This window comes from Cottoperca gobio, chromosome 11 (assembly GCF_900634415.1).
Source record: "Cottoperca gobio chromosome 11, fCotGob3.1, whole genome shotgun sequence".
Lineage (NCBI taxonomy): Eukaryota > Metazoa > Chordata > Actinopteri > Perciformes > Bovichtidae > Cottoperca > Cottoperca gobio.
In genome coordinates this window covers 21350122-21360210 of record NC_041365.1, presented here as the reverse complement: position 1 = coordinate 21360210, position 10089 = coordinate 21350122, and the positions used below count along the sequence as shown (strand labels likewise).

At 44.2% G+C, this 10089-nt stretch overlaps 1 protein-coding gene across 1 annotated transcript in view; it reads left to right on the top strand.

Moving 5' to 3' along the window:
* Positions 1–1773, top strand: part of LOC115015391 (replication protein A 32 kDa subunit-like) — a 9514-nt gene extending 7741 nt beyond the window's left edge. Inside the window, exon 10 of the transcript XR_003832990.1 lies at positions 477–1773. The gene's annotated coding sequence lies outside the window, so the exon portion shown is untranslated. The remainder of the gene's footprint in view (positions 1–476) is intronic.
* The last annotated feature ends 8316 nt before the right edge of the window (positions 1774–10089 follow it).

Below are 10089 nucleotides of genomic sequence, written 5' to 3'. Positions count from 1 at the left end.
CTCTCTTCTCTCTCTCTCTCTCTCTTCTCTCACCTCTCTCCCCTCTCTCCTCTCTCTCCTCTCTGATTCTCTCTGTCTGTCTCTCTCTCCTCTCTTCTTCTGTCTCTCCCTCTCTCTCCCTCTCTTCTCTCTCCCTCTCTCTCTCCTCTCTCTCTCCTCCCTCTCTCTCCCTCTATCTCTCTCGCTCTCTCTCTCTCTCTCTCTCTCTGTCTCTCTCTGTTGTCTCTCCTCTCTCTCTCTATCTCTTGTCTCTCCCTCTCTCTCCCTCTCTCTCTCTCTATCTCCGTCTCTCCTCTCTCTATATATATGGATCGTAAGCTGCTCCTCAAATGTAATATTAACATTTTTCAGGTTCCACGATAAGGAATGTCTGGATGTGCATTCGTCCTGTCGTCGAAGAAAAGGTGCAGGCTTCTTTATGTTCATTGTCCCAGACAAATTAACGCAATGCAATAAAAATGGCCTTTTGTTTTAAGCACGTGGGGCGACTACGCCTGGAAGCACACGAGCCCCGGCAGGAAGACTCCACCGGTACGTTCAGGCGTCTACAGGCGGCTACATCTTTAGAGAGAAACCTCAGAGCCAAAGCAGCATCGCACCAGGGGAGCTGAAGGCAGGGGAGGATGAAGAGCTGAGAGCCCTGCTGGGATTGCCTGAAGAGCCAGATAGACGTCTTTGTTTGCTGCTGTTGGTTCTCAGCAGGGCGTAAAAAACAAAAAGTCTGGATTGAACGAAAGCCAAAACTGGTGAATGTGAGCAGCTTCAAACTGCAGACCCATTTGCAAAAGAGAAACTGCATTACTCGGGATCTGACGAGGCTGGAGATTGACAGCTGTAGAGGCATTAATAATTCAAAGCTTGTGCCGGTTTTTATTTGAGACAAAAGGAGGAAGACACAGAAAAGCAACATCCAGCGTCCAACAAAGAAAAACAAACACTTTGGTTTTATGAATCTAAATAGGGATTCAATCTTAGGAAAACATGAATATTATCTTATATCTCCCATATTCCTCCAAAACTAAGTCTGACTCCTCTTTACTCATGTGGGTGCAGAACCTGAGCGAGGCAGCCGGGACATCCAGAGGCCCGGGAGAAGAAGGAGGAGCTCCTGCGTGTCCGTAGTGATGAAGAGCTAAGTCATCAATCCAGGTCCAATGTTCACTTTCAGCTCTGAAAACGGCTACAAGCTTCAAACAGCTGGGGGAAACTGCAGACGATGGTCATCAGTCAGCGCCTGCTTCCAACGTTACCCACGATGAGATATCCGTTATCATCAGGAGCGTAGATTTGAGGTTTCATGATCCTGCTCTTCCTCCTGATTGGCTCAGTTGGTCGTTATCATCTATTGGTAAGGTGGATCATCGCAGGGAGGGGTGACATGGTTAGGTGGCGACCTCTAGTGGCCGGAGTAATTATAACAGGAGCGCCAGGTGACGTCGTACAACAAGCGAGTCCACAGAGGGAGGACGTTGGAGAGAGAACATGACTTTCACCTGTTTGTGTCCTTTAAGAACGTTACGTACGTGAACTTACGTACGTAACGTTCTTAAGTTAAATAACAAATATACTTATTTTAACCTAAAACATTTCTACCTAACGCTAACCATTGAGACAACGTGGCAGCAGGCGCGGCTCGTCTGCAGCGTCGTGATGCTCGTGATAACATTTCATGCAGCTTTAATATCAATATAAGAGATGCTGGAGCTTTATGATGACTCATGGATAAATGTACCTGCACAGTGTCCATGTGACTGTTAGCTGATGTATAAAGATACAGCGTAGTGCTTTATATATATTATATATATATATATATATATATATATATATATATATATATATATAATACTGTATAATGCATTAAAGACATGTTGCTTAGTGGAGTAAGATGAGCGGTGTCTCAGATATTTCTCTCCTGACCACCTTCTGTGTGAATTCTTCTTTGTGTGAATAATATTTGGTCAGTCGCAGATTTACTCATGAAAACAGGCAGAACATGTCACCAGTGTGGAAGCAGAAGCAGACGCAGCTGTAATGGAGTGTGACGAGGCTGCGAACTGCAGGTGAGGATTCACTTCAAAGCAGCTCAATAAAGAAGCCGCTGCTTGTGACAGTGAAATCATTTCTTTCTCTCTTTTTGCTATTTTTACACCAGAACGTGGCTTTTTTCTAAGCAAGTGGCACTGTCACATATGGAGTGAGAGGGCTTTAATTGATATGACTGTTATTAGAATTCATCTATGCTTGATATTTGTATAATAAACTATAATCCATACCTCTCACTTGGTGTGTGAAATGATGTGCAGGAGGATTAGTGGGTCCCTGGAGAAATCTCCCACTGAGCTTACTTTACTTTCATGTGTCCACTTGTGTCTGACACACACACACACACACACACACACACACACACACACACACACACACACACACACACACACACACACACAAAGTGCTAATTAAGTGATCTTTCTTTCTTTTTGCAAACTGATTTTGATAGCATGTCTCTAGCACATGCTAAATGTGTCATTTCCTCCCCATGTTGATGACAATATCCTCTGAAGATGTTGAGCACCTATCTGTTCTCTCTTTTTGAATTGCGTGCTGATTGGTGACAGCTATTGCTTTTGAAACGGCTTCGGCTGCTCTTTTTCAAATGCGCCATGTTTTATTGCTTTATTTTCTTCACATTACCGCTGTACTGTGCTCTCTTAACAGCCATTAATAATTGTCCCTGCCACATAATGAAGTGTCTCTGTGCCTGAAAATACGCTGCCTGCTGCTTAACAAGACTCCAGACACCCTTCAGCAGAAAGGCACGCACGCTTAAAATGATGTTGTTTTTCCACCAGAGGGCAACATGTGTACTGTAATCCACAAACAGCCGTGTGTCTGCTTCACTCCCCACTCCTCTACATGTTAATCATATCTTTTATTTTTCCCCAACACCGTGCCACTGACAGTCTCTTTTGGAAATAGAAATGCCATTTATTCTAATGGGAAACCCTCCCGACGGTCTCGTCCCTCACACTGTGTCAGTAGTGGGAGACAATCAGGGGGAATAGAAAAGTACATTTAGCACTCGCTTCACACATCCTCATAATACGCACTAAACTGTGCGTCTTTATTGGATTTCTTTCCCTCCAGAAGAAACCGTAATCTGTATTTTGCATGCATTAAAAGAACGAAGCATACATTACATAGCTTCCACCTTTAGGGGTCTCTAAAGCTCTGTGCAGGCCCTGCTGTCTCGCCGGCACAGATAAATGGCACCTCGTTAATCAAATCTGCATGAGTGCGCTCAGGTTGCCATGGCAATAATTATCAGAGCTGCCTAATTAACTTTCTCAATTGCTTAATGATATACGACCCTCTGAACTCTCTCTCTAATCCAAGTTGTTGTGTTTTTATTCCTCCATTTTCACTCCCCAGTGTTAGCCCGTGACCGCCAAGATAATAGAAATTATAGAGAAATTAAATTCAGCAGCACATCATTTCCTCTCAGCCCCCCCCCCAGCCTGTTCCTGAACCACCACAAGCACACACTACTGAATGCCGACGCATGTAGCCGACGTGTGTCTGGCCTGTACAGTGTGTGACTCGCATACTTTGTCTTCTGCTGTGACCCCGTGTGACAGCTGACTGAAGGTTGGGAGCAGCGGTCCTGTCGCCCCTGATCAGCCAGGCGAAACTCTTGAGATGCAGCGAGACAGGGGGAATGGTACCTGGTGACACCCACCCTGCCATCCCCTGTCACAGCCGGCCTCCCATACTGTCTACTGCCTTTCTGTACAGCCTCCTGTCAGCCTGCAGCCCCCTCGCCGGCTGCAACACACTCCCATCCCAACTTGTTCTCACTTCTCATATCTTATAGTCAGAAGTTGAGAAGTGTTTCCATCGGTGACATGTCGTTTCAGGAGCTTGTTGCAAGCTTACCATAAATAAACAAGAAGAAAAAACAGTAAACTTTATGTTTCTTGACCTGAAACTCTTCCAGGTCACGAGGACCGTTCTTCAAATCCCTCACAGACTCTTAGAAGAAGCAAACTGTGGCCTATTGTTCACAATTTTGTGTCTGTTCAGTCGCTCTCTACCGCTGAGGGAGTTACACATGAATGTTTCAGCCTCTGGCCCGCTGATGAAAGCCTTTGCAGTATTACGAACTGTGTTTTTAGATCTCTGGGTCCAAAAACACACCTGCAACACACCTGCAACACACCTGCAACACACCTGCAACACACCTGCAACACACCTGCAACACACCTGCAACACACCTGCAACACACCTGCAATTTACCGCTGATCGCCATAAGTGCTGCCAAAGAGACTGAAACTGATCTTAGGAGCTGTGACTTTAATAAAGTACTTTAAGTTGCATGAATTTAACCACAGGTAAACTCAGAGGACGCGCAGGAGACACTAACAAAAGAATCGTCAGATGGAAGCAGAGGCAGAGATCCTATATTTCCCATAATGCAATTTAATAGTGTTTCTCTCTAATCGCCCTAATCTTGATTACAGTCGGAGTTTTAAACATCTGTGAAATGAAACCTAAACGCAACAAAACTACTTGATTCGGTTTAGTAAAAGATGGTTTGGCATAAATGAAGTACGTTTGCAACATTATGTAAATTAAAATAACTCGACATTGACTTGTTTTCACACGGGACATGAACCTCCTGGGGGAAAGGGCTTAGTTTGACCCAACGTCTTCTCTACATGTTAAATAAGAATGTGTTTCTCACATCTTCAGAGTCAAGAATGTACTTTGAACATCTCCTTTTTAACAAACACGGACCAGAAGTCATTAATGTGATCTGAAGAAATCTAAATTTAAAAAGAACCACAATTCCTTACACATTCAGCAAGCTCCATCTGTGGGCGAAGGACAGACCATGACGGTGACTGAGGGTTGTTTTCTTGACTTCCAGTTCCACGGTCAAGAAAGAGATTTGAACCTCAGCCACTCACGCTGGAGGACATGTTGGTGTTGTCGGTGTTGCTCCTCTCCGTGAACCCTCGGTTGTGACGGTCGTGCGGAGGCCATGTTGCGATGAAGAACGTCTGTCCAGACCCAAGCCTGAGCTCTGGGATCAGTGCTGGGTTAGCAGACCGCAAGGCCTGGAAGAGTTCATGTGATTAACTTTGTGAAACCACCATCAGGAAGCTGTATGGGACTGGGTCAAATCAAGCGTTGGCAAAAAGAACCTTACCACCAATGTCTGCCATATGTCTGGCACCGCCCGCTGACACAGTGTGATACCGTTCCTCTTTTTATTTCCCACATAACCTAATTTCACAAAAAAAGTAACGTTCCTCCTTTGGATTTTTTGTTGTTGCTTAAAAGACCTACCCGTGCTTTATTGTACCTGCTTGCTTTTGTTGCTTTAAAGCCAGTGGGGGAAAGTGGCAGGGGGAAAGATTATCTTTGTAACACCTCTGCACTGCATCGCTGTGTATTTCTTCCTCTTGTGAGTGGATTTCATGGTTGAGAGTGCAATGTGAAATAGGATTAACAGTAGGTGTCGGGTAGTGTTAGCTAAACCTCTTTATGTCAGGTACGGCAGAGAGAAGTCTGTCACTGCGTCTGCCTGAACCCTTTCACCGTTGAACATCGCTTGAGGAGAATTCTTTAAATATTACTAAAACTGTATTTGTCTTGATCAAAGGGCTGTGAAGCAGGCAGGCTCAGCACAATGTGATGGTTCCTACCTATGAAAAGCAGAAGACAGAACACACACGTGCAGTATTAGACAACTTCAACATGTACTGCCAATATGGGAGCAAAATGCAGACTTTTGCTTTTTCGGGGGGGGACGGACTGGTCTCTTTTCTGTCTAAGTGCTTCGGTGACATTGGGAGGCCACATGGTTGGCTGCGGCCCAGACCCACAGAGAGGATGCATTCCTGGGATGGCCATTGGCAGTGTACGGGCTGAGATGCCCAACCCTCTGCTCCCACAGTTTCCGCACACAGCAGTGAGTCCCGCTGGAAAACAACAGTTTCAGTCTTATGTAACTGGGGTTGGTTGTAAAGAGAAGGGAGGGCTGGAGGGAGGGATTATGAACCAAAAAAAAAAAGGGAAGGTTGTTTAAGGATGAACATTGAAACAAAGTTGAGTACTGTAATACACTTACCCAAAGCGAGTGTATAGCCAAAGATTCCCAGCTAGCTGCCACAGAGGACAAACACAAAGAAGGTTTACATGTTAAGAAACACCACAGTGGGTGATTTTAGTCATTAGTCCTTTGTCTTTGGTTGAACGCTTGCTAATTAACGACTTGAGCTTCTGTAGTCTTTGAAACGACATGTTTTAGCTGTATTAGCCTGTCAGGGCCCATTAGCGCTTGTAGCTGCATTTCAGTCTCGAGTGTTAGAAGCTGCACTGATCAGTATTTCTATATTAACAATGTGAAAATGGTCACTCACTGAAAATGATCACCCAACTTGGCACTTCCACACAGCTCCACAGAGCATTTTAGCATCTTTTAGCTCATTGTTTTGGTTTTATGAGCAAAACAATGAGGGATTGACAATCAGTCGATGAAAGACAAGACTTGACCTGTACACTTTGACTACTTAACGTTCTCAGCCGGGGACAGCCTGAATGATTTCCATCGATTATCATGAACATTGAGTAACCGCTGAAATGTGGGAGCATGCTAACTGCTGAAGAGTCAGACGGGTTAAGAAACAAGCGGACAGACGATACGATTGACGGCCGAACCCACAAAAGTAAGTTTTGATAAACCTTGAAACATTACCTCATTATGAGCAGAGAGGAGCACATCCCAACTTCCCTGATTGGAGGCGTTCGCAGCCGTCGGTGTTACTCAACAGTTGAAAGCCTCGGGGTTTCCCAAGGCAGGGAGTGGCACCCCCCCTTCGTCAGTAAACACATCAATAATCCTGCAGGTTGACTGACTGGCTCACTGGATAAGGCATGAGAATGAAGGAGGAAGACCCGTGGAGAAGAGGCAATTAGTGTTCCCTCTAAGGTGTGCGTGGCCTTGTAATAGTTAGCGATGAAGTGGTGAAAAGGAGGATGAACCCTGAGTCCCTGTTGGTGATCCGCCTCAAACAGCTGCCAAGACAAAAGAAAAAACAAATAGTTTCTCAGAAAACAGTGAATTTCTCCTTTAACCTCTGAACTTGACATTATGTTCCAAGCTGCTTCCAACATTTGATAGAATACATTCACTTTAAAGGTCAGTATCGAAGTCCTCCCTGTGTAGCAGCATGGTCCGGGGTGTGTTCAGCACAACTTCAGCACAGCATCTATAAGCAGGGCAACATAACTCTGTCAAAAGTGCAACAAAATATGTCTTCCAAGCCTCCCTTCTCATGCAATGTAGAAATAAAATGTAAAAACCAGACATTGTGGTTCAAGCATTTCACAACAAGTCTCCATACCTAAATGACAAAGTAGGTCATGGCAGTGCTTTACAAAACAAGCCACATAAAGATTTACTGATCTGACACCTCGAAGGTTAAAGCTGCATTACAGTAATTGATTTTTTTTTTGGCCACTTGGGGACAGTGAAACAGGGTTAGAATTTGAGTTAGCTATAAACATAACAATGACATATTATCACCTTATAAAGTTGTTCTGCTGAATGCATTTCCAAAGCCTTGCCTAGTAAAAGGTACAATATGTACCTTGTAATATGTATATACGCATCAAAAACAAACAGACCTGTATTTTGTTGAGTTTTATACTTTATCCCAAATGTTTCCAACCATTTTTAAACCCAGAGAAACGTGTAATGTTCCTGAAGGTAACGTTTCCTCTCTCTCCTGTCATGGTGTCATCAGTCCTGTGTTGTATATGTAGTGTGTTGGGTTTTGAAGCCCAAAGGGCGCTGTGATTGTCTTTCAAATGAATCCAGTAAACTTCTAGTTGATCAAGATACTTATTTATTTAAAGTGATGATGACAGCATTTCAAAAATACCCTCAGCCGAGGACACTTTCACACACCAAGTCCACAGTCTGAATCAATAAAGAGCCAGTTAGCTGTCTGTTGGTTAAAGTGGTGCAAAAACATCATAAACATTTTGCTATATTCTCTACAGAAGGGTGTCGTCGTCCCTCATTGGTCCATGTTGGCGCGGTTATGCCCCTTGGTGGGCAGTCTTGTTGTGACGAGATGAAGGTAGACCTGAAACTCTTTGAAGAGAACCTACAGTGCTTCACATTCATAACTAATATAGTGCTCATTATACATTTGTGCAGAAATACATGTTGTGCAATAATACATTTTGATTGAGGTGGACGAGTACATGTGATAATCATTAAATGTGACACAATACAATCAGGAGTTTATTTACTTCACAAGTGAGAGAGAGAAATGCGTTTCCTCTCTCTCCTGTCATGGCGTCGTCTCCCCTTTGTGCAGCGTCAGCGTTGTGTTTGTAGCCAGAAGCTTCATAAACTGACTTTTTATCCAGTTTTAATACACTTTTTACATCTTGGTGTTTTTAACTCTATATTTGAAGGATGAAGGATTTTAGTCCTCGGACGTCTGGATCTTAAGTTCTCACAGAAACAAGCTGAGCAAACGTTAGCCTTTAGCTCGTAGCCCCTTCTACCTAGGCCCCCTGGAGAAACATTGATTTTTAACATGAAACTGCTTTATTCAGTGTTTTTACAGTTTTTCATTTGCAGGATCGTTTGTTTTCTAGACGAGGAGACCTCTGAGGATAATTCGGCTCCTGGTAAAAACCTCCTGAACGTCTGGATCTCAAGTTCTCAGAGAAACAAACTGAGCAAACGTTAGCGGCGGCCGAACAGCGTGCAGGACAAAGGAGAGGAGAGGAGACCTCTGTGGAGAATTCTGCTAGTCAGGTAATGTACAGTTTTTACTGACAACAGGTGCCTGCAGCTGGAAACGAGGTTACGAGAGAGGTGAGACGAACCAAAACATTGAGCTTAAACATGATGAATCCCTTTGCAGAACTGCAAAGTCGGTGAGGATTCTCTGAGGGTTCGTCACTATGAGTCCTTTCACATTACACAAGTAAAGAAGGAAGCGTTGGAGCTGCAGGAGGCAGGCTAACACGCCCTGCAGCTACAGTATGTCCACACTAGACTATAAATATTGCACTGTTCCTTTAAATTGGATAGATTTAAAACTGTGTGAATGGATTTTTGGTGTATAGGTTGTTTAAGTTCCACTACATCCCATCATATATCAGTGGACTTAGAGATCAATAAGAAGAGGCAGCTTGAAGGAGGTCGCAATGACAGTCAATATGCATATCATCAATATTTGATGCTGAGAAAACAGAGGGACAAACGGATAAACATGAATCTCACACAAATCCAGTTGGCAGATTTAGTTAATCTGACAAATCATAGCTGGAAATGGAACACTGATGAAAAAATATGTTTCTTGGAAGAGCTGAATGTTCAGGCTCGCTTCACATTTTGCACAAACGGTCTCAGTATCTTCCACAAATCCACTCCCCCCTGTTTGAAAACATGTAATTCTGTGTCTGCCTCGTGTCGTGTCCGGCCGTGTGACTCATACTTCTCGTGTTTACGCTGCGGCGGCACATCACCTAGCCCGTGATGACGAGCATTTTGCTGTAAGCCACAGCTGAACACCCTATATCCACCCTGCTGGCTCGGCCTCAGTGTTTTCATTCCGTATGATAGGAGTCACACCACATTCCTGTTACAACTTCTCTGCGGCGCATAAAAATCTCCTCTCCAAAACCACAGAGCCATGTGTTTTAAATTTTCCCTCTGTTTGTTCCCATTTAAAGCACTTTTTACTCACACACACACACACACACACACACACACACACACACACACACACACACACTCACACACTGATCACGCTCTCTCTTCGTGTTGATCGGCCCAGTTAGTCCTCATGAAAGCATTCCATTTAGGTACATTTGAGGTTATGGTTGTCACTGACAACCGGCTGTCAAAGAGTGGCAGCCTCCGTCAGTGTTGGGGGTTTCCAAAAGGAGCACACTACACACAGAGCGGCTATTGATGGAGCCGGCTGTATGGACTCAGAGCCACCAAAGGGGATAGTGTGTGACAAAGACAGTGAGGGGACTTGGAAGTTTTATTCTTTG